This window comes from Amphiura filiformis, chromosome 10 (genome assembly GCF_039555335.1).
Source record: "Amphiura filiformis chromosome 10, Afil_fr2py, whole genome shotgun sequence".
NCBI lineage: Eukaryota > Metazoa > Echinodermata > Ophiuroidea > Amphilepidida > Amphiuridae > Amphiura > Amphiura filiformis.
The window spans coordinates 58,206,070-58,231,715 of NC_092637.1; the positions used below are offsets into that span (position 1 = coordinate 58,206,070).

General features: G+C 35.4%; 1 pseudogene; it reads left to right on the plus strand.

Moving 5' to 3' along the window:
• LOC140163065 (twitchin-like) overlaps window positions 1–25,646 on the plus strand; it is a 213,033-nt pseudogene that overhangs the window by 86,493 nt on the left and 100,894 nt on the right.

The window sequence follows — 25,646 nt, forward strand, 5'->3', positions numbered from 1 at the left end:
AACAAGTAAGGCATTACAACGTTATTTAAGAATTAAGCATCTAGAAAGCTCAGTGTTCCAAACACACCACATTTACATGATCAGTTTAAAAATTGGGAACCAAGGGAGAACAATGCCCGTGCATTGATTGGTCACCCCAGGTTAAATAAGAAATAAATATATAAATAAATAAATAAATAAATAAATAAATTGCTGTTTGTGGCATCATTTAAATCATTCGTGAAAAGCAAGAAAACAGCTTCATTATTTCCATGAATATGTTGGCGAATGATCCCATGTTATGCGCCCTTTACCCATATCCGATATAAATGCAGTTGCTCCATCAAAGGCTGATGAATCTGAAGTGGATACGGAAACAGGTGATGATGAATATTCATGTGGTTTGGTTGGTGACGTAAAGCACATTTTTTCATCCTCGTTCCTATATTTTAACATAGCACTCCATTATTGCATGCTTAAATTTGTGCACTTGCTTGATATAACCAATACGTGATTTCTATATGGACGTCTGTTTTTTATCATCCAGATTTGAAAACACAAATAGCAGTCATAACAATATATTGATATAATTAACATTCATGACTAAATTATCATAATTTATTCATACCAGGTACAACAACAATAACAAACGTCTATGGGAAGTCTTCATTCGTGGTTATGTATTAGAATTTGCAAGAAGGCATAACAATTTGGTGTAAATTAATGTAACTATATTTGACAATTTTACATTATGCTTAACCTCGCCACAAAATTCAAAATGTCAGAATTATACATTTTTATGACCATATTTGGAATCAGCATGATAAAAAAATGAATTAAAATGAGTACAAACAAGCCCACTATTGTTTCAGAGTTACTTGGGATAGTTTTTGAAGCCTTTGACCAGCATAAAGCATTAAATGAAGAATCTGCGTGACAAAATTAAAAACACCGTTATTGCTTAAGCAATATTGCACTGTATTGAAGACTGGCTGCCAACATTCACAAAAGGCGACAACAGTAGCCCTTGCTAAAGAAACAATATGAAACTATATGAAACATATACAAAGTATAATTTTGCCAAAGTTGTCAAGTATAGTTTTCAGAAAAAATACAAATCTACAAAAATTAATGCATCTTTTTGCCGAATTCATCATTATTATCGTTGTGATTTTGTATAATGACGAATCCCATACCTCTCTAAACCGGCCTTTTGTATTAAACCAACCGATCAGGGCGAAGTTATCGATTTTTTTTCCCATGCGAACCCGTTTTTGCGCTACCGTCTGTTGTCGCTTCGCCTATGGCACGTCACAGATTTAAGGGTCGATTTATAGTAAGCATGGTATTCATCATTATGGAAGAAAACATGACGTCATAATAATAGTCCACGCTATTATTGCCTCTGCAAATTTTTACTCTCACTTTCCGCTATTTTCTTTATCACTATCGCCCTTAATTTCACATCGCTGAGACGGTTACGTGCACTATGAATAGGCTAATCAAAGCACTAAAAACACAAAAAATCCGAATTTATAGTTTTATCGTCATTATAAAGCGAATTTTATTGATCAATGAACTGAGTCTTACGAAGCAGCTCATTTGATTCGTTATATATTGCTGATCCAGAACTATAAATTCACTTGGATCGCTTTCTAAATAGGTTTATTCCAATAATTAAACATTTTGACGACGTAAACAGTCCTGATGTAAAACCATGTGAAGCAATTGGTTTTTGGAATAACTTCGTTGCACAAGTATAGTGTTTTGCCTTCTCGTTAAAAAAATCATGTATTTAAGAATATTAAATCTGTTCACTTTTGAAAAACAATTCCAAATTTGGTCAAATGCAACATAAATATCAGTATTCATTTTTCACGGGTAAGTTGAATTAAAGGAGTATTTCATGATCATAGTATCCTCTTTTTATGACATTTTTCAGTAGAAAAAAAACTTATTCCCAAGATTTCAGTTGATTCAGATTTTGCGTTTGTGCGTTTGTGTATTACACTGCTCCATATGCCACTGTGTTGTAATTTCATTCTGGTGTACAAAAAACGTTATTCAAATTTGACGATATTTTTGCTAAACGAAATAATCTCCAAGACTTTTTTGTACATAAACAATATGTAGCTAGATGTTTCCATTGGTATAAAGGTTTTGAGAAAAGTTGGGGATGAGGCTGTAGATCACGAAATGCTCCTTTAAGTAATAGTAATGTAATTTCAAAATCCTCTTTTGATATGTCACATTTTTGATACAGTCACATGATTGTTGTAAATCACATGACTTTGTCATATGACTGTTTACGTCACTTTCTGTAAACATATTTTATCATTGTAGTGAATGAGCTATCATCAACATCAATCTTAATATCGATTAATCCACAACTGTCTCCTACACATGGCTGAAACCTCTTTAATATGTTTGATGATGAAATCAATTCACCAAATTAATAACATCAGTGAGAGTTTGACCTTTGACCGATTGGCATTTTCACATACCTCCTCGCATTAATTACTCCTCCCTAAAGTCGCAATAATATTATTGTGGTGTAAGTGATAAAATTGATGTTCATTTCATCGTATAGATTTAATTTCGTAATTATCGACGCTGAAAACATGACTAAAATCAAATCTTTCTTCTTTAAATGTTTTTTCATCTCAAATATTATTTATATAGATACAATTTTTGTCGAGTTTGTTTCTGACATATTTGTTCACTCTTTTTAACGGGGTCAGGTGTCCAAAGAAAAGGTTCAATATTCAGGAAGATAGAGCCGGTGAAGAAGGACGCTCCCACCGAGCCGGTTAAAGAAAGTCCGACAGGTGTGCCATACTTCATTGAAAGTCCAAGCGGTGTTGAAATACATGAAGGTAAGGGTTCCACATACACCCCCCTTACCCACACTAATCCACACTATTTCGATTTTTATAGCTTTTTAGGCCTACCTACGAAGTCTTAGACCAACACTATTTATGGTGGATATCAGAATTAGCTGGCTCAGCCAAAGACATGAACGCATATATTATGTCTGTTCTTAGATTATGAATATCCAAACAGCGCCAGGACAGAGGACAGAAAGGCTGTCAACTGAAATGCTTGGCGTGAGATATTGTCGAACAAGTATTCATTTTTATCCATGATTATTTGAGAAACGCTGCTCACGAATCTAAAAAGTGGTGGATGGGTATAGATATAGGGAAAACAATCTAATTCGACGATGCTACCTTGGCGTGAGATCTCCTACCTTGGTGTGAGGTTTAACTACCTTGGCGTTAGAAAGTGCCCGAATGCGTGAGTCTCATGCTCAATGCGGCGTGAGACCTGACAGCTCTGGATCACAGTCAGGGGTTAGCACCCTAACCTTTTCAAAAATAAATGCGACCAATCAGAAAAAAGAATTAGTAGCGCCAATGTTAGTTAAATCAATCAAAAATAATGTCGATCTTCTGTAGAAATTATACCATTACTAATCGTGTAAGTCCTCAATTATAGATTAATAAATGCGTGTCACTAGTTGTGAGTGAAATTGTACAAAATAGTGCACTTGTACTGAGATATTGATGCGTCTTATGCATTCTCCCTTCGGGGCTCGTGTATTAGACGCATCAACATCTCAGTACTCGTGCATTATTTTGTACAATTTCACTCCCAACTAGTGACTCGCGTTTATTAACCCCATGAAAACTACCTGCCGATTGGCCAAAATGAATATTGTGCCCAATTTTGAACCAGTCAAGGAACGTATTAATAAGATCATCTGCAAATTAAATGCAAGATTGACCATAATTAGTTTAAAGCCTAATTATAATTGGCAATTGAAATGAGCATTTCACGTTATCAACCAATCAGAAATGTTGTTAGATGTCCATGGGGTTAACCTATAATTGATATTGTATTATTTATCACAGGTCAGATTGTATTGTTTGAAGCTGTGGTAGATGGAGACCCTCAACCAAAGCTTACCTGGTATAAGGGACCTACAGCAATCAAAGATGGCTTCAAAGATAGATATTCGGTACGTCTTGTTCATTCTACATCAATGTACATAATTATATCTTCATGTGGAAGAACATTATTTTGATATGTTATGCCCAGGGACAAGTGATTTGCGCGGAACTTTTTTTCCGCGCAATTCCGCGCAATTGGTTGTTTTTTTTTCCTATGGGCAGGGATACATGATTTGCACTGAAAAAAAAGTTCCGCGCAATTCCGCGCAAATCGCCTGTCCCTGGATGCCTCTGTCACACACAGACGGACTGGGTCAACGTACATCGCCTCATACAAAAATATTTTATCCGGTGGCGAAATCACTAGTCTGGCAGAAGATTTTGGGTTTGCCTATATCTATATCTCAGATTATTTGTGACATGTTCATATCGTGTTTCATATCAATGGATAGCTACTTTATTCCCCTTTACAATTATAACATTTTGAAACAATCACCTTCTTCACGGCTGAGTACACGTCTTGTGAATGTAGTGGGTCTCAAACAGAATGTGTCAAATTGATCATTATTCTGTGCTCAAACAACCTCAATAGCGGGTGGAAAACCATACGCATCGGCTCGCAGCCACAACAGTCAGGCACCGCCTCATCATCCTGCTCACCAACCTAGTCTCAAGTTACTGTGGGATGGCATTCACGCACAGCACGACCACGCCTGTCCCACAAGTGTTCAATCGAGTTGAAGGGTTGATGCAGGGCATTCCATTCTCATATTCTGTAGGTAGTCTTCAACTACTCTGGCTATGTCGAGGCGAGCGTTGTCATCTTGGAGGATTGCATTAGGTCCCAGCTTGTGACGATATGGGATTGCAGCTTGCTGCACAGAATAATGGTCAATTTGGCACATTCTGTTTGAGACCCCACTACATTCTCAAAACGTGTACTCAGCCGTACAAAAGGCGACTGTTTCAAATGTGGTGTCCCCACGAAGCCATTGTAAAGGGGGAATAAAGTGACTATCCATTAATATGCAACACGATATGAGACATAGACGCTTGAGAAACTCAGGAGGTTATGTATTAACACAGACTTGGCATTTAATATTGAATATTTCTTCACGAAGTGCCAAGACTAATCTGAAAGGGGTTTGCATAAACCGCACGGGTTAAATATTTATTGGGGTGTGTCGGGAGATGGTGTCAAATAATTTTGTATAGAAAATGTGCTTTCCACGAGTTTACATTATGGTGCTCATAATGAAGTGCATTTGCCTAAAATGGCGGATTTAAGGAGGCTGAATTTGAGCTTCGTGGGGACACAATTTTGGACTTTATGAAACATTGTTCTGTTATTATCAAATTTATTGTGGTTTGAGGTGATATTTCCTAAACTTTGTCAGCAATTGGCATTTGTCACAGCTGAATGCATAAAAGAATTGAATTAAACTGAACTGAATCGAATTGGGTTTACTTACTTTCCCGTAGGTCAAATACAGTGAAAAAAGCAAAACGCATTCTCTTGAAATCAAGAAGGTAGAACAACTCGACAAAGGGAAGTTTTCATGCAAAATTGAAAATGAATCTGGCAAAGATGAGCGAGTCTTTGCCTTAACAGTCAAGGGTAAGTAATGCCTACCTAAATGTACACATTTATACAGGTATACAGTGCTCAAAAATACGGTACCTTTTGTTTTCAAGAATCTGTTTGCATAATTAGACTAAACATTATAAAATAGAAATGGAAAACATTGATTGTATTCGCTTATTTTTATTTTGAAGTATTGTTGATGGATGAAGATTTTGGAAATATCTTTCACAGGGGAATGTGAATTTCAATTGGAATTAGCACATTACCCAGCTCTATTTGAAACTCGCTCTCCCTCTGTGAAAGTTTCAGCTTGAATCTTTCTCAGAGGGTGTATGAAATTCAAATGGAGCTACTAATGTGCTCATTACATATGAAATTCATACTCCCCCTGTGGGAGGTATTTTAACAATCTCCACAGGTGTAATGTGGATTCTAAATGGAATATCACGATGAGGTTATCTGTGAAACAAATGAATAGGCTACGCCGAGAGTGCAACTTTCAATTTCTAGATTGCATTTTTTTTTTTATTAAATCTTCTGATTCTTAACAAATTGCATGCAGCATTGACTTGAATTGACTGACTGTTAAGAGAATGGCGGTCAATTCGCTATTTTCAATTTCATGATAATGTGATCGAATGTTGTCAACAGAGTATTGCAAGGACACGTATCTTGTAAATTATATTTTTAAGCACTTGATTACACAATGCATGTATTACAGAACAGCTGTATGAACATCTGGGCATGCGTCCAATTGTAACAGCACATTTATAAACTGTGGTCATCCAAATAATGTTGTCAGTTTTTTTAACTTCTACTGCGATGAAGCATTGAGGGGGGAAAACGGGAAAATTGTGTTCAAAAAATGCTACTCAAAGTAACCAATCTTTTGCATGTGAAGCCATCTTCTTACCCTTTGTTGAGTTAACATCGTAAATATATTTTATTTATACTATGAATATTATGATAAATAACAGCACTGGATACATTAAACACTTAAGCCCGTATGCGAAAAACAAGTTAGACCGGATCTAAAAAATAAGGTACATCAAAGAGTACCGACTTCACCATGTTATCTCATGGAACGCACAATAGTGTAACTATGTGTTACTTACCAGTTGCATAGCAAAATAATCCATACTATTTGATATCCGCAAGTGACAAGCAAGCATGGTGAAGTCATTACTCGTCGTTGTACCTCATTGTTCAGACATTATTTAAAGCAAGACCTTGTTTTGTACATATGGGTCTAAGTTAACAGTAGCATAGCATCATTATCACCTGTATCAACATACTTCATACATCATGGATCAAATGGCTAATGCACAAAATAGTCAATATGATACTTTAATATGTGTCTATCCGTATGTAATTAGAACAAAGGGTGGCCTTGCAATGGTTCCCTGTGGAACACCATGATCAATGTGCGAAACATAGACCGGTAGGTAGAAAAACAGAAAGATTTATTACTTGTAACTGAGGTTGGGTCAAACGACATTATATATGATAGAATAGTACAGTGTAGAATAGAATAGAATAGGATAGAATAGAATAGAATAGAATAGAATAGAATAGAAGAGAATAGAATTTCAAAAGATATAACAGAATGTTAGTTCTTGTAAACAATCTTGTAATTTCATCTTCTATTCATAACAGAACCCAAAAAAGGAGAAGGTAAAGTCGCTATGGAATGATATCCAACCATATCAATCCTAGTATCGATTTTGTGAAGTGAAATCATTTTTTGCATGATTTTTTTCGAATAGATAAAGAGGTTTTACAAATAAGCTTTCAAAGCTGACCAATCAAGTGAATTGTTTTACTACCCTTGCATTTCCTTGCTCTCTATTCCTTGTTTTTACTTCCCTCTACAATTAATAGATTCTACGCAATGATTTTGTTTAAGCTGAAGACTAATTAACTTGGGTTTTTATAAGCAATTAGCTGATAAATAAAAAAAAAATCACCTTAAATATCCTTACCTACCCTTTCCCCCTGCTTCCTATTAAAGCTAAAATCGCTGCAAAAAGGTTTTGCTGCAAATGTAGGCGTTGCACACTTAAAAATAAACTATTGCTTTCAAAATGCAAGTTTTCATTTTTTAAACCCTGCATCATCCGTTCAGCGTGCCTGAATGGTTGGCCTTTATGTCATGCTGACTTACATCGCTAACCTCTACAGCAATTTAGAATATCTTGGATAATTTATTTCTTTTCATTTAACAATTTATTTGGATAATGTGAGCCTTTTTGTACAGTATAAAGGTTCCATTTATTTTTGTCAACTGTATTTGTTTGTCTCTTTAGTGGCAAAACATATTTGCCTTTAAAACAAAACAAAATAAATTAACATTACGCTAGCTCTGCCTTAATCAAAGTTGCATATTCACAACATAACATTATTCTATCTGTTACATAAACAAGTGGGCATAAAGACAAGGGCATGTATTACATGACCCATATAGGTCATTGATTTATCTTGAGCAGTCGTGTAGTGACCTTCACCTGCGGGACTTAAATGTTGGCAGTCTCCCTACACGGGCTATGCTACATGAGTCATTAGCATCGATTTTGTTGTCAAATCCGGTGAAATATGACTTATTATTTAAGGTACTTGGCATTATTTAAACAGCAGTACTCTGATATTGATTCAAATTAGAGTATAAATAATCTGCATACAAAGAAGATTATAATCACATTTATATACCATCAATAAATCTTTAACAAACAATTGAAATGAATCATTAAGATTCAGTCAAGATATGCTATGTTGCTGTATAATGTGGTACGAACAATACAAACTCAATTGTTTGCCTTATAGATGCAGTTCTTAATATTGTTTAAACAAGAAATGTTGATGTTGCAAAGCAGTTTCAAAAGCTAAAAATATCAGCAACGATTTTTTTACCCTTTCCCCTGATATTTGTTTTAATTAAATGTTAATATTTTGTGTAAGTGGTTTTGAAAGCTTAAAACATTTTCATAAGAAATTGAAGTGCATTGCTACTTCATACTTCATGGGTATATCGGTTTAAACCATATCGTTGCAGGGGCGTAGCTAGTTTCATTCCTCTCACTGGGCGAGATCTCAGGAATTTCGCCAGATTAATCCTACATGTAATTCTCTTCTCTTTTTCTCTTCTTGTCCATCTTTTCTCTTGCTACACTCTTAAACGATCTATTCAGTTGAAACTTGTCAAACTTGACAAGGGAGACTATTCCGATGAAGACTTACCAGATTTCTATTCAAAATGACTCATCAAAATGACATGTTGAGGTCATTCACCGAGGTCATTCACCAAACTGCAACAAAATGGATGACTGATAATATACAATGAATAGACTCTTGTTTAAAATGACCTTTTGAGTAGTTTATTTTTCCGATGGGATATAATAGTTCAAAAGAAAATGGATAATCTGGTTAAATAATGATTTGGAGATATTGCCAATTTGAATAGTTAATTGTTAAAATAAAACGTCAACGAAAATAGTTACGGGATCAAAAAAAAAAATGAACAAGGATTCTAGTCAATACAAATGAATAGTGCGAAATTAGAGTGTATGTTCTTCCTCCTATCTTTTCCATTATATTCCTTTGTTCCCTTTTACCCTCTTTTCCTGCTATTCTTCTCTTTTCCTGTTCAATTTTTCTTTCTCCATCCCTCATTTTCGAGCACAAGTTGGGCAAGCTTCCCACCAGAAAAAGTTCTAAAGCTACGCCACTGTATCGATATCATGAATGTTTTTGTGCGATAACTATTGTATCATTATTGTACGGTGTGTATCATCATTATGTCATGTATTATCTTCATTCATTACTTATACTTGAGGGCTAAGATATTTCGCGAATGAAATTAATTGGACTCTAGGAGCCTATAATGTTGTACTTTTAATTAGGCGATCCTAATACGTTGTCCATTGGCATAGGTCCCAGTGTGTGGGGTGTGTGGAGCGGTTTAATTGCATGTTTTACTATGAATGATGATTCTCATCACTCAGTATTGGGTATATCCATGCTTATCTTGACGAGTGATTTGAACAGCTGATCATACATAGAATAGTAAACCTGCAGAGATTTATTTTTCTCTCTTCGCCTTGATTACTCTTTCGCTTTATCATAAATTCCATTTTAAACAAGCTCCATATCAATTACTTACCATTTCTTCATCTTGTATTTTTATTCTCTTGTACGTATGTGAATTGTGTATGCACCATGACAATATGAACATGCACAAGCATTTGTACACAAACCTTTAGTACGTTTAGAGTCGATATTCGCCTTCAGTTTAAAAGAGCAAACGAAGGACATGCTTAATATACACAACGTTTACTTGGGTTCTATAGTAAAATCGATTCTCCAATAGTATCGATGGTTATTTCTATCGTACCCTGTACATTTCCGTACTGCTCTCGTAAATAACCAACGATAGAAGTATGCAAATGTTGATCCCATTTCCAGAGTACACTAGAAAGAGCTGTCGCTATCTATCGGGACACCGGCAGCTCTATCGGACCAAACAGTCCGTGGTGCCTTAATTAGTTCGAACAGAAAGTTGCAATGATTGTAGCACATTTTTAGGATGAAGAAATATTTGCGCAATTGCAAAAACGGCACACATTTGCGCATGAAAAGTTTATTTCAAAGCTCACGGATAGTTAGAGAATAAATGTATTGTTTTAGCCGCTGCCTATCTATCGTCTCATAGAACACGGGTGATGTCATTGTTTTTTAGTAAAACAACGAGGCGAAGGGAAAAATAATAATGTCACCCGTATTGTATGGGGTAATAGGTGCACGGCATCGGCTAAATATTTTTTTCTCATTCTTAAACACTTCAATTCAAATGAAAATATTAACCATTTGCCAAATTTTAAGGTTAGCAACTATTTTAAACGGTTGCGATTTGGTAGTTCACAGCATCTTGCGAATGGTAGGGACCTTTGCAAAATGTGCATTGATCATTTCACAGCGAGCGTGTAGAAGATTTCAAATATCACAGATATACTTTTGTAGGTCCTGTGGTTCTTGAGTTATGTAGTAAATAAATCAAGTACGTTTTCAAAGTATTTGATTTGTAGAACGAACTTTTGCAAAACATCAAAGTGATATTGATTTAAATAACGAAAATCGTCCCATTGTTGATATGCGCCTTCTCATCCATAGATTAGAACCTCAATTGAGGCATATTATGCTTGGTTATCACTTCACATAACTTATTTTACATTAGGCTTAGCCATAAATTCGTTTTGTCATGCAATTGCTATTGTTGGTGTTGCTATTTGTGTTTTTGTCGAGTACCGTAATCGTCAGAAAGAATCGTGAAAACAAAATCAACCCAGAAAGTATCGAAACGATTATAGATGGTCAGATATATCGGGAACTGAAATATAAAGTAAAAACTTATTTAGTGTATATAAAGCGCAGTTTTCTCCTGCGCATTTTGATACCTCTTTTGTTGCTCTACGATATCATTTGGTCGAGTAATGGGTGCTTGAGTGGCTTCAAATCGGATTTTGAAAGTTGCACTTAGCTCCTATTCAAGCCAAAGCAAAATGCGAAGGAGAAAGCTGCGCTTTATATACATTAAATAAGTTTTTGCTATAAATTTCAGTTCCCGATATATCTGACCATCTATAATCGTTTCGATACTTTCTGGGTTGAGTTTAGAAAGAGATAATATACTGTATTGCTGAATTTATACTACATCGCTGAGCGATAGCGATTGGTTTTAAGCCAATAAGGTAGAGCATTTTATGTTGCGCCCTACCTTATTGGTCAAATACTTGTCAGCTCGTCGCTGAGCGATGGAGTATAAATATAGCGTTAAAAGTGGCAATACGTAGTGTAGACAAGTAGAAAAGTAATGATAGTAGTGTATAGAATAGTGCAGCGAGATTTTACAAAAGCTTTTACAAAAGCGACATTCCAAGATTTTCTGTTCAAAAATATTTGTCATCAAAACTCATGCCTGTTTCAGCGAACATTCCAAATAAAATGACAGTTTTCGCAGTAATCTTGATCCCGCATTAGTCCCCCCAGTGTTTATCATATGACAGAATTCTAGTGGATATTTTTTATTGCGCTGTCACTAGTGTCAACTGTTCATGTGCAGATGTCGACATTGATTCCTAAATTCGACAGACTGCCTCCCCCGAGAAGTAGAACGAAATTTTTATTCTATTGCTTGTCTTTAATATAATTCTGACTTATTTCAACGTTATTATCATAGTTTGATCCAAAAGTCCAAAAATTTAGAGTGTTATACTTAAGGGCTGGGGTATGAACGTTTGGACAGTATTTATTGTGGGACATTGGAGCACATCAGACATATCGAATTGCATTCTGAATACGAAGAATGTCATTCTGATATCAAATAATTTTGATTTTTGAAATTCGCAATTTAATACACATTTTATGGCAAATCATTAAAATTGATATTTTTGATATTTAACAGTACTTGAAGTAAACTTTATAAATCTGATGATTTATACTTAAAGTGTATGTAGGTGGGATGAAAAGCCGACGATCCATTGAAAATTTTGACCTTTCATATTGAAGACATGGATTTTTTTCCCCAAACACCAAAAAAAATTAGGTCTTTTTGGGAAAAAAATCCATATCTTCAATATGAAAGGTCAAAATTTTCAATTGACCGTCGGCTTTTCCTCCCTGCTACATACACTTTAAGAATATGTCATTAGATTTATATAATTTACTTCGAGGACTGTTATATATCAAAATTTGAAAAATATCAAATTTTTATAATTTGTCATAAAATTTGTATTATATTGTGATTTTCAAAAATGAAAATTATTTGATATCAGAAAGACATGCTTCGTATTCAGAATGCAATTCGATAGGTCTGAGGTGCTCTCATGTCCCTCAAAAAATACTGTCGAAACGCCATAAACGCTCATTTTAGATCCCTTAAGATATCGCCCAAGATTTAGTACCTTAATGCAGAATCAACAAGTGTACTACAATAGACCCAAATCTGAGCTGAATAGACTAAGATCGTACCCAAACGGTAGATTAATTATTGGACATCCTATGAACAGAAATCTTAGATAAATAAGTTTGCATGCCGTTATATTCAGTGACAGTAACAAAATAGTTTGGTCACGTGTTTTTAAATATTTGGGCTGCACACGTCACACAAAGCACTCGACTCCGCACACACTTAGGTTATCGCTTATGTTTTGCTGGAAATAATGCACTGTCTGTGTGACCTTATAGCCGAGTGTGACGTGGATTCTGTGGAAGAAATGGATCTCGATGAGGATATAGACGAATTTACAAGCGACGAATACGAAGGTTTGCGGTGCAGCTAACTAAAGCAAATAAGAATTAGTACAATTATTTGTGTGTGGGAATGGGACTTATGTTGTAGTTTTGTTAAAGGACTTAGGATGTAGTTTTGAAGTGCTGGCGCAACGTAGCAAGCATAACATAAACATTAGTGTAGCAGTTAAACTGAAGCATATATATATATGTAGCTGTACTTAACTATACTTTAAGTACACTGTTAGAAAACTGCTAGCAGCTGCCAGCAATTGTCCACTTTTTTACTGAATGTCCAAGGTTTTGTACAGAATGCTTCTGTCGTTTTACAGCATATTTATATGGATGAGTTGACCTCAATGTTTGTCAACAAAGGCAAGGGACTGGTATATCGATATGCTCGAGTGAATCACATTCAACCACTACACTGTTCAATGGTCTTATTTTGATGTGGCGGTAGTTTTAAAAACACGAGCCCTGAACAAAATATGATGAGCGCGCATACTGTCAGGCAAAAATCAATGGAAATTGTGATGATGCGTGCGCATGTTGCCAGACATTAACGTCAGATGTCAACTCATCTATACTCATTTGCAGCACGTTTCTGTTCTTATCTGTTTAAAAACTGAAAAACAGCATTTTTTACATCCGTCTGTAAAAAATTGGAAATTTTAACAGTGTATTTATCAGGATAGACAAATCCAGTAATATCCAGATGTAGATTGTATTAATTTTTGTGCTCTGCGACATAAATACCCCCAAAAGCTGCCGTATGAATGATTGTATAAAAGATAGAACACGGCTAAGTAACACAGAGTCAACATGCTCAATAGCTGCCGTGTGATTTGTTTTGGCTTTGTGTCGCTTAGTCAACAATAATACATATTAGGTAATTGACAACTGGGATATCTAAATTCAAACATTCATACTGCAGCTTATAGAGATGCGTCTCTGTGCCGCTGAAACGATTTAGAAACGCAAATTGTGTGGACTCCAAACAGTTTCAATATATATTTCTGATGGTTTTGTATATAGTGAACATGCAGTCACATACACAAAATGTAAAGTATTCGATGTAAGAATCTCGGGGAGAATCTTTCTTGTTTTTGAAACAATTTAACTTGTGTTTAAGTAAACCTTCAAAACACATTTTTATTTGAGTTGTTCTCATTTCCAACAATTCAAACTTACTAATAATTTAATGTAACAGACTCAAGACGTTATTGTGTGCTTAGTATACATACATCATGACAAAGCTGTTGTAGTTACTATGTAATACTATGATATCAATAATTTACACGCAATGGCTGGTAGTAGCACATTGAAATAAACACGAGATGCTTTATATTCAGTCTTGTGGAATACATCATCCCGTGCTGACAATAATTTCAGCGAATTAATTTCACCAAAATACAAACAATGTATAAAAAGAGAGTAATTATTATAAAAGATGGTACTAGGATGGAGCCATGGACCCCCAATATAGAAACATAAAGCTTTCTTAAGGGGTCAGTCAGCCATTGAGGTCAATGTAATTTTTTACTAATTTACTATTACAAATATCTACGCGAATTTCAAAAAATATTTGATATCAGAAGGACATTCCTCGTACTCAAAATGCAATTTGGTGTGTCTGATGTGCTCTCAGGTCCCACAAAAAATACGTTAACTTGAACGTCGCTATCCGAGCCCTTAAAGTATTTTAATAAACTGCACTAGAACGTAGACGCGAGAGGTCACGTAATGCCGCAGTAACCAATGGGCACTCGCGTTTTAATCAATTATACATGTATCATGATATTCAAAAACAGAACTGAGACAAGACAACGGGAAACGGACAGATTGCACATAATTCGGACAGTTACTCTCACGTGATCCAGAACAAGGGGTGCTGTAAATATTCTCATGAGGTTTTCTTTCAATTGCTACTACTCATATTGAGCTATTCCAGTTGAAAATCATACACCCCCTATGGGAGACATGACCTTACTCTTACACACAGTGGGTGTAAATTTCAAATTGAGTCACCTTTCAGGTAACCCCATTTGAAATTCACACTCCATGTGAAGACCTGAGCGCAAGAAGACCGTAAGTCCCCTCAACATGTATACACTAAAGTTACGTATAGTTTCTCAGGGTTTTATAATGTTTAATACATGTTCCAGGGTGAAAACATCATGAAAGGTTGTGAAAGATTTGTTTTGGCCCCTGAACATGTATAAAACATTACCAAACTATACGAAACTATACGCAACTTTAGTGTATACATGTTGAGGGGCCAAGTGGACTTATGGTCTTCTTGCGCTCAGGTGTTCATGTGTGATTGAATGTTTCCCATGTGTTGTATGAGTTTCAACTAGAATAGAATATTGGCTGTAAATTTTGTTAAAATGTAAGGGAAGGTGTGTTTTGAAGGTCAATATTCGTGCTCCTTGAATTGGTATAAAACATTGTTGGTTTTGATTTACTCACAGACAAACCAGCATCCGACGAGTTGGACTTCAGAGCTATGTTAAAGAAAAGGTAAGGGCCTGCATCCAAATCGATTCGATCTTTGGAACTAGTACGTCTTGATTATGTTTTGATTACGCTGAAAAAAAAATATTATGAATGCGGAATGTGTGATTTTGAATTAAGATATCACTTGCGGGTGTTCAAAGCTAGAATTGTCATGATTTTAAGGCAAAAAACTAAAACAAATGCCGTTTTAGCTGAAATGAACTCGCTAAGAAAAACGAATGCGGCGGGAGCTTTGAGACATAACATTTGTTAGCCTTAACATGCTTACATATATAAGGCGTTTGAATCAAAAGCGAGTACGCCTACACTATCTATTGTGCCACCCTATTACAGATCTTTCAAAAGGGAACCAGCGAGGGAGCAGGCGGCACCAGACTGGGGAAAGCTGAAAGAGGTTGAAGGAGTAGAAGTAGTGGTAAGGATCACATTTCTTTCTATCATCCGTTCTAGCCATGCGCTTCAACAGAAAAAGTTGAAGTTTTGAAATATTTTCTCAAAATATCAAGAGCTATCTTAAGAACTACTGAACCAGTGCTAGGCTTGTTTGTACTCATTTTAATGCATTTTTCATGCTGATTCCAAATATGGCCATAAAACTTTACATTTCTGAAATTTTTGAATTAAAAAAAATTGAAACAATTGTCGTCTGCAGTCGACACCCGCGTGAAGAGAGTTAACTTGTCTATTGGCGACATTTTTAGGTTAGTCCCATTTGAAATGGGTCAGTACATGTCATGTGCTATTTGTTTACGAACTTTTATATCTGGGAACATTTTGGGGGCAAATTATTGAAAAATCGAGATTTTGCATATTTCTGTCAGCAAAAATCGCTGTTGCTGTTAGACTTTGATTTGGTTGCCCATTTTACTGTTTTCTTATGTTTCACAAAATGTACGTCTCATGGTCGGCAATTCCAATAATATGCAGATTAGATCGCATTCAATAAATACATCGTGTAATAATCTAAATCGTCATTATCCGTAAGCTGCAGTTGAAGACCTGAGCGCAAGAAGACCGTAAGTCCACTTGGCCCCTCAACATGTATACACTAAAGTTGCGTATAGTTTCGTATAGTTTGGTTATGTATTATACATGTTCAGGGGCCAAAACAAATCTTTCACAACTTTTCATGATGTTTTCACCCTGGAACATGTATTAAACATTATAAAACCCTAAGAAACTATACATAGCTTTAATGTATACATGTTGAGAGGCCAAGTGGACTTACGGTCTTCAATTTGTCAAAAGCAAGCCATATCTTATCTATTGTATCTTTATTTAAACGGTTACCATGGTTACTTGCAACACGGAATTTCACACAATTTCCTACCGTATTAAAAACTAAACCAGCTACCAAACTAAAAAAAACCTTTTTTATTTTCTAAATATAGTCGGCTGAGATTACCGCACCAATGAAAAAGCAAATGTTTGTCGGCGAAAGGGAGGGTCGTATGACCCTGGAAGTTGGAGCTAAGTGGGAAGGCTGTAAGCCAAAATGGTACAAAAACGGAAAAGAAATTGTTACCGATAAGAAAAATAGGATCAAAATCGGAAAGAATGAAACGACTCTGACTGTATCGAATATCACCGCCAAGGATGACTCTGCTATGTACAAGTGCTCCTTCGAGAATCTTGCCCATTCAAGTTGCAAGGTCATCGTTGAACGTGAGTATATAGGTCATGAAACCTACATCCTATGTACATCTGACCTTTGACATCAAAACCTGCTATGTAAAAGTAAGCCACTGCTTCAATATCTCCTATGCACAAATTTGGCCCGACAACAAAAGTTTCGCCTCATACGAGCACGCACTATAAACTAAGGTATGAGACCTTGCTGAAGCCAAATATCAAATCAGAATGTTCACAATGAGTAAGTTTTTAGCTGCAAACAGTTATTCCAAGTTTGCACGAAGGAGGTTTTGAAAATGGGCCCATTCTTTAGATAGAAGGTTTCTTGAATTCAAAGGTTAAATGCGCTTAGGAGGTTTTTCCTGGCTAGCTACAATAAGTATTGTTTTACGTGTGTATGTAAATTTTGCATTCCTGGCCAGCTACAATAAGTTATTGTTTTACGTTTGTATGCAAATTTTGCATTAAACCTGCGGGGATTGTGCATTATGGTACAAAAGGGCTATTGTTAAATTTATGCTGCAGTATGGCCAAATATTTGAATATGCATAGCTGTTGCCTTTTTTAATTAAAAGATTTGTAGTGCCGGCTATTATTATTACTATTGCTGCTACTTTATGATTTTATATGCGATTTATGTTATTGTTATTATTTAATATATTTGGCAGGTCCAATGGTAAGAACTGCAATCATCCATATCCATATTAATTACCTAAATAACTATAGCCTAATCACAGTTGAATTCATGACTTATACCGGTATAAACTTTTCCACGTAGCCATATTTATATCATGCTTAACCCACCAAAACAATACGCATCATCCCTAGGATGCCAAATACACTCTCATATGTCACGGCATTTTGTCATTTTGTCCTAAGACTAGGTAACCTTTTAGTTTATTCCTATTATCATTATTATAGCAATATTGATGCCCCGATAGTAACCGATGGTCTTCCTATCGTAGCTTGAGCATTTGTGAAGCAGCAAATCAAAAAGGGGGATTTTACGTCAAAGTGCTTTTCAAGATATAGATTAAAATAGTCAGAAAAAAATAATAACTAGGTAAGAACTTGTGGGTTATTTTTTCACTTATAATGCGAGTAAGTATCAGCAGATTAGGCATGTTATGTGTCATTTTAAAGCTTGCTAAATGCTTTCAAAGCAGTACTCAACATTGACTTCTTCTTTTTTTTTTTCTTTTCTTTTTTTTTTTTTTATTTTATTTTTTTTTTTTTGATGTGCTGCTTTATCAAATGTATTACATCTTCAGGCTACTATATAGGGTGTATCAAAATCAGGTAAACAGTTTCCAAAATACCACTAGATTAAAAATTATAAGGTATTTGGTCAAAATGCTCTTAGTGATAGCTGAATCTACATCTTCTCCTCCCATAACTGTAAAATCACTGGCGTGTGACCATTAACAGGGACTCTACGGCTGGTTACGTGAGTCTGTCAATTACTGTAAACAAATAAAGAAAGCTGTGAAACATGTGATTTACGTGTTGTTTTCATTGAATTGACTTTGCGCAAATACATTTAACTCGGCTCACAAAAATAACCAATGAGTTCCTACTAATGGTCACACTCTAGTGATTTTAAAGTTGTGGGACGACGCAAGGTTGATTTAGTTATCAACTAGAGCAGTTTGAGCACATATCTCATACATTTAAAGTTAGTGGCATTTTTTCAAACTGTTTACTTTATTTTGATACACACTGTAAGAAAGAGTGATCAGTACCCGTCCGGGCATCGATAACGTTGACCAAGCCGCACATGCGTTATTGGCGTCCCATTTTAGAAATGATAGTATAATAGTATACCTGCTTATTATAAGCAACTACCATAATCTCCTATATACAATAGTAGCCATATTTAACATGAAAGCTAAATAACTGTTGTTTAGTATAATGTTAGTTTATTGTTATTAGTCTTATTGTAATCATGTGAATAGTATACTGGAAGGATGTTGGGTACTTTTTAATCAACTTCCGGCAAGTTAAATTCAACTAAATTTAAATTTGCTCTAATATATCAACAAAATTACGATTTTTGCACAATTTTCATGTAATTTAATGAACTGTCTGCACATATGAAGGTCTTAGGTGCTTTATTTGTAACAAATTCTGAGTGCGACCAATTTAAATATAATTACGATCAAAATATTAGTCAAATTTCCGTATGGCTGCAACGTCTCGTTGCTCTCGTGAATCTACGGGATTTTTTTAACACATTGATCTGATCATACTCAATCAACAATCAGCAGACTGACGTAACCATTGGTGATATAGGCGATGAAATAAAATAACAATTTTATTTGTTTTACCCCATTTGTCCAGCTCAAAATTAAAAGGGCACATATCCGATAGTCAAACCTAACATTTTGTGGCGAAAAGAATCAGTTGTTATTTTATTTTATTCGGTCTTCAATTATAACAAAGATTGTATGGTTTTATTGGAATATCCAGGAACATTTGTTTTCATATTATAGTTGTTGCAAATTTCATGACAATAAATAAAAGAATAATCTAATACAACATAAAATAGAGTTAATAATACTTTTATTAAATTAAATTTATATTTCGCAAGTGTATATCACTATTTTGCTCTAATTGCAAGCAAATTGCAAGTGTTACGTCGGTCGTGCTATAAGCACTCGTTTTATGTTGCGTGTAAGCGCAAGCCCGTCGAAAGTGTTGCACTCGAAAGTGCTGCGACGTTCTTGCAAAAACAGGAAATATAAAATGCACTGATGATATATTATTTCATTAATTGAAATTTCCTAATTAAATTTTAGCACCTAAATAAACTTTTAATTGTGAGTTGTCAAATATATTCTCTAAATTCATCAACTTCCAAAATTCCCCAAAATTATTAGTTCCGATGGTCAGTGCCCACGATTTCTTCCTACTGTTACGTGTTCACATGTTTGCAGATGTCCGTGTTCTGTTAGCTATAGGTGATCCGCAACTGAAAATAACCTTTCGATCCATGATCAAAATGATTTCGATAAAAAAAATGCATTACATTTTTAATGTACATATAAAAATGTTATAGATAAAAACACAACTTACTTAAATTTAGTAATATTGCAGTAGAAGCGTTAAAGTACATGTACAATACTCCTTACCGTACCGAGAACGAGCCAAATATTACATAATGCAAATGCAGGGTCAAATAATGATTCCCTATCCAGTTGCATATATAATATTAGGCCCATTCTCGTTATGATTATTGCGTGAAACTCTAGGATTATGAATAAATTTTGATTATCTTAAATATATTAGAAGAACCAAAATTGTCATATCAGTTGTAAATCGTGATAAATCATTTTGATCACGGGTCAACAAGGTCATCTTTTTCTGTGGATCATCTATATCATGTTGTATTATACGTAGATATGGTAGGATGCTCATAAATTTCAAGCTAAAATCATTAAAGTAGAAAGCTTTAGTATAAACGATATTAGTATTACGAAAGCCTAATGCATTATGTGATGATAAATTGTGATGTAGCTGAACTCTGACCTTTTAATGATAACAATTAACATTAATACAATAATCATAGACTACTACAGACCATGTATCAACAGTCAAAGTCCCCGTGAATTGTATGCTGTGAATTTTCGCATATATGAGGGCCGATTCTTCGATCGTGCCGTGTCTAACAATCACGCCAGCGTTGCAGTACGAGTGCGTAGCAGTTTTGTCTGTCGCATTTCATGGAACAATCGCCCTCATTATTGGGTGATGCTGAGACTTTAACTGCTTGTACACGGTCTGTTATCTTTTTCGTCCATGACAATAATAATAGTAATACTCAAAGCAACTTTCCCGAGAGGTCAGAGTTCAACTGTAACAAACTTGTCCCATAATGCATTGTGAGTTTATAATGCTAATATCGCTTATTGTCTTGTGATTTCATTGTTCATCGCCAACCATTCCTATTTCATGTGTTATATTTTGCTCCTAAAACTAAATAGCACATCGCAACCTTGCTACCATCTCAACTGAGGAGTACACCAAGCTTGTAGCGCAGGGGAAAGAACCTAAGGGTGGTAGGCATCTGTCATGCTTCAAATATTTCCAAAATGGAATGCATCTTTTTCCAAAGCATGTTTTTTTTATCTGATGTTTTACTCAATAAATGGTTTTGTCTAAGAATTATAGAGTATATAGATTCGTGTTGCCGGAGCGATACCTAGACGATGTAAGGGTGTGTTTCCAATACTAAGTATACCATTCTTATGGTGGCTCTGAAAAGAGCCGTTTTATTTTTGAAGCGGGTAAATTCGTCTTGTTCGCACGATATTTGTATAAAGGAGGCAAATTTGTTTTCAATCTCATGTTCTTGTGATTTGCGAAGTGTGTATTATTTTGGTATTATAAGGACTGAAAGAACACTACCCGAGATCGCTTAAAAGATCATGTAAAGAAAACAAAGAAACCATATTTATTTAATGAAGCATCAGATAAAAACTATGAAAAACAAGCACTGCCGAGTGGTCACGTTTTTTGCCAAGGGGATTCTGACTTGAGATTGCGCAATATATGAGCGACAAGAAACATATTTACCGCGCTCACATGCAATGTCTCAAGTTCAGAATTAACACTAAAACTATTTTTAAAAATACTGCACGCTGCACTCGCCCTTTGACCCGGTTTTCCTCTATGCTTGAATCATGCACTTCCCGTTTTACCTCATAATCGAATGATACTTCGATGATGTTTTAATTCACTATATATATTTCTATTACAGCTTTTCGTGTATAGTGGCACTATTTCTGAACGTGTATATTAAGAAAATATATACCGATTTTCCCCTAAATTGTCTACAAAGTTGTCGAAACAGTACTCTATGAGTCTGAGTTTAATCACTATGTATTTTGTTGATAATGATGATAATTAATACTGTACATAATAATTGTCAACAAGTCCTTGATCACACAATGCACCAGTAAAGTTGCATGCATGTGCATGATTCTTATGTCCTTATTTGACCAAGACAGAAGGTAAGATATGCTGTCGTTTTATCTTTTCTGATTCGGGAGCTCTATTGTTCAGAAACGAAAACGCAAGGGATTATGTGAGTTGATCTGTTCCTTGAATTCATTGTTAAGTTTGAAGTACCAATCAGCTTATTTCAATAGAGATGGATGCCTGTTGTATAAGACAAGATTATGGAACACCCGCAGTGTGTGGAAGACCGGTGTTTTTAGTGGTCTAGCGCCCCTTTCGCTGGTCAATGAATGACAAATAATATACATTTAAAATAGATTTGAGTCTGGCAAATTTGCCTGAAGCAATTATCGGATTACCAATTCCAATGAAAGAAATCGAATTACTTTCACTTCAACGCACTTCTTTGGTGTTGCATATTACCAAGATTTAAGGTGTATTTGGGACGAAAATAATTCCCCCGTTTCATCTCTACATAATCATATGACCGATTTTTGCGCGATTGCACGAACGAGTATACGTAATTCTTGGCAACACTGATTACTAGTGATTAATGTATATTAATGTATATTTCTACGCTGGGCTATTTTCACGAGCCACTCCCGCCTAGGCTGAAGTACCTATACACCCAACGCAAGTCAATTGAAGCCGTACAATTTATCGCGAATTTACGACCGTAACATTTAGACACTTCTTTTGTCTAGATTAGCATCAACCCTCTCATCTCAAGTTTTTCATGTCAGAAATTAACATAACTCCCGAAACCGGAACAGACGTTATCTTCGTTCAACTTTTCTGTAGGCAACAAAAGACTAGAATAAAAGGATTGTTCACACGTACCATGCTAACACTTCAAAATAACAATGAGATCCGAAACCGAAATAGAAAAGATAAAACGACGGTAAGATTTAATTCCTGATATCATGACAACGACAGCTGAATGATTATTCCATGCCTATGAACGAGGCTCGTGGCCACGTGGTAGCGCTCAGATATTATATCTTCGTCTACAGACCACACATACTATTAGAAATATTGAGGTTTTGGCCCTCAACGACGAAACTGCTATAAAAACTCGTTGAACAATGATTGTACAAACTCTATCCACCGGCGAAGTGATCATGTTTCACATAAGGAGCTATAAGTTTAACACCATGTTAAACAATTTTACTTGAATGATAGACGTGTCAATTTTAATAAGAAGTCTCTTCTTTATATGATGTGGAGGATATTATATTGAGAAATAAGTAAGTATGAAGCCAAATCCAACAACAGAATTTTTAATCGCGATTTGTTTCGAAAATGTGATGCGATCAACGAATATTATTTATTTTGAAACACGAAATCCGCACAGGCGCATTATGCTAATTATGAACGGGCCTATTCCTCGGACAAAGGTTTGTGAAATAATAAAGGTCTGCTTTCTAGTAAAATATCACAAAGTATTTACCATCTCAAAATTGGTAGTGTATTGCAATTTGATTTATGTATACATAAGTTGATTAACTTCGAATCTAGTGGTACGGGTTCAAATTATCAGCATTGTTAGAAGTATGGTTTGTATGTTAAAGCAAGGAAAAGGATCAAAGATCGGCTGAGGAACAAATACAAGATATATCTAAAAGAACTGTACTACTAGAAATATTGTATCTTATAGTATTTTACTTGCTGAACTAAACAAGATTGATGTATTATGCAATAATAATACAGCTTTATATACTCTTTGAATTTTGAAAATTGACAGCTTTGTACAGCAAAATGTATTTGAGGTATGGCATATACATTATTTCGTCCTGTTTAGTTGTGGCAATAAAATACTTCAAACTCAATTTTCGGATGGTACGGGGCTGAGCTACCCATATAATTTTAATACAATGAACGATTCCTTGTTTTAATACAATGAACGATTCCTTGTTTGTAATCTATACTTGCACGCATGTACTTTGTTCTAAATGTGTCCATTTCTTTAAAACACTCACACAACTTATCTGGTAATTTTCAGGAGTGAAACCCAAAGTAGACTTCGTGACCCTACTGAAGAGCATAGAGGTTCACGAGGGCGCTGATGCTAAATTCCCATGTGAACTAAGCGGAGATGCTCTCAGAATGGAGTGGCTACACAAGGACTTGGTGGTAAGACAGTACTGCATAATAATTCCTTGATCAACATAAATTATACATAAGAAATCTGTGGAACTACATCGAATGTAAGAGTATATTGGGGTTCGAAAGGCATCAAACTGTGCTTGGAATAAAAGTAAAATCATTCAATGCACTCGTTTTGTCGTATGTTAATCTGGGACACGTCAGATCAGAAATTGCCCAAAAGTGAGCAGTTTTCCGTGTAAATTTACCATTTTACGAAACATTGTTGCCAATCTATACATGCCGAAGCAGTGCTCTTGGACAGTGTTCAAAATCCGAGAGCATTATGCTGAAAATAGCTCAATGGCCAATGATATAAAAATCATATTTATTGACCAGTCGACTAAGTTGACTTGCGGGGCTCTTCTAAATTTGACCTGCATCTAAAACTAGTTATTATTATGAAAGCCTCCGCGTTCGTCATTGTCGCTTGATAATAGAATGAACTGGGTGACGGACTGTCTCTAACAGAATTGGCATTTTCAAAACCTTGCGTACCTTTAAGGGCGCACACCTCTAAATAATCGCCCCATTGAAATACGTGTGAAAACACCGGTTTTCTTTTCTCGTTTTTAGGCCTTTTCGGCGCTTTCTGAGATATTTAATGATAACCAGTCGATTGCAAATCGATGAAAGTTTAACATATGTTTCAATGTATGGGTAGTCTTCCGTCTCGTTTTCCCGGTAGGAGCCACTGAACAGCGCCCTCACTGTTTTTGACATGCTCTCAAGCGTGCAAACCTGTTTCTGCCATTTTTTCATTCGCGGACCTATTTTTTTCGATAATTATAAAAATGCGACTTTTTTGATGACTCAAATTCATGCATAGGCTTTACACTTTCATTTAAGCTATAATTCGCTACTCTGTCTGATTATTAGTCCAAACAGCAGCCCATAATACCGCAAAAACTTTCCGTATTTTACCGGAACTTAGTAGGGTTGCACAAATGGCGCATTGATTTAGTGGTGTGCTCCCTTAATGTACTTTAACTTGACAAAATTTTATGTAGCCTTAAGGTAACGACACTAGATGCAACTGCGGGCTCTATCACTTCACTAAAAAGCTCAATATTAACACTACTTCTGTATAGTGCTACCATTAGGAACTGGATGACGGACAGTTGGCAGTTGACGCAATTGGCATTTTTAACTTGACAAAACCTTGCGTAACCTTAATGTAAGGGCACTAAGTATATACAACAGAGTGTTATATCACTGAACTAAAGTGATCAATATTAACATGATTAACACTTTAAGACTGCTGTATAGTACTTAATGTTAGCATTTTAGTAGAAAGACTGGATTTATAATTTCCTTTCCATAAACACAATTTATTATCTATTATGCCTTTCATTATTAAACAACTAGATTTCTAAAGACAAGAAATATGAAACCAAACGCCTGGGACGTAAAGTAACCCTTATCATCAAGAACTGTCAGGCTGAAGATATTGGCGAGGTTACCCTTCGTATTGACGGCAGAGATAGCACTGCAAATCTTGGCGTTAAGAGTACGTACCAATTTCACTTATTTTATAGCCATAAAGTATACGGTCGCTTTAAATGAATGTGGTTAATTTTTGTCAAACCTGA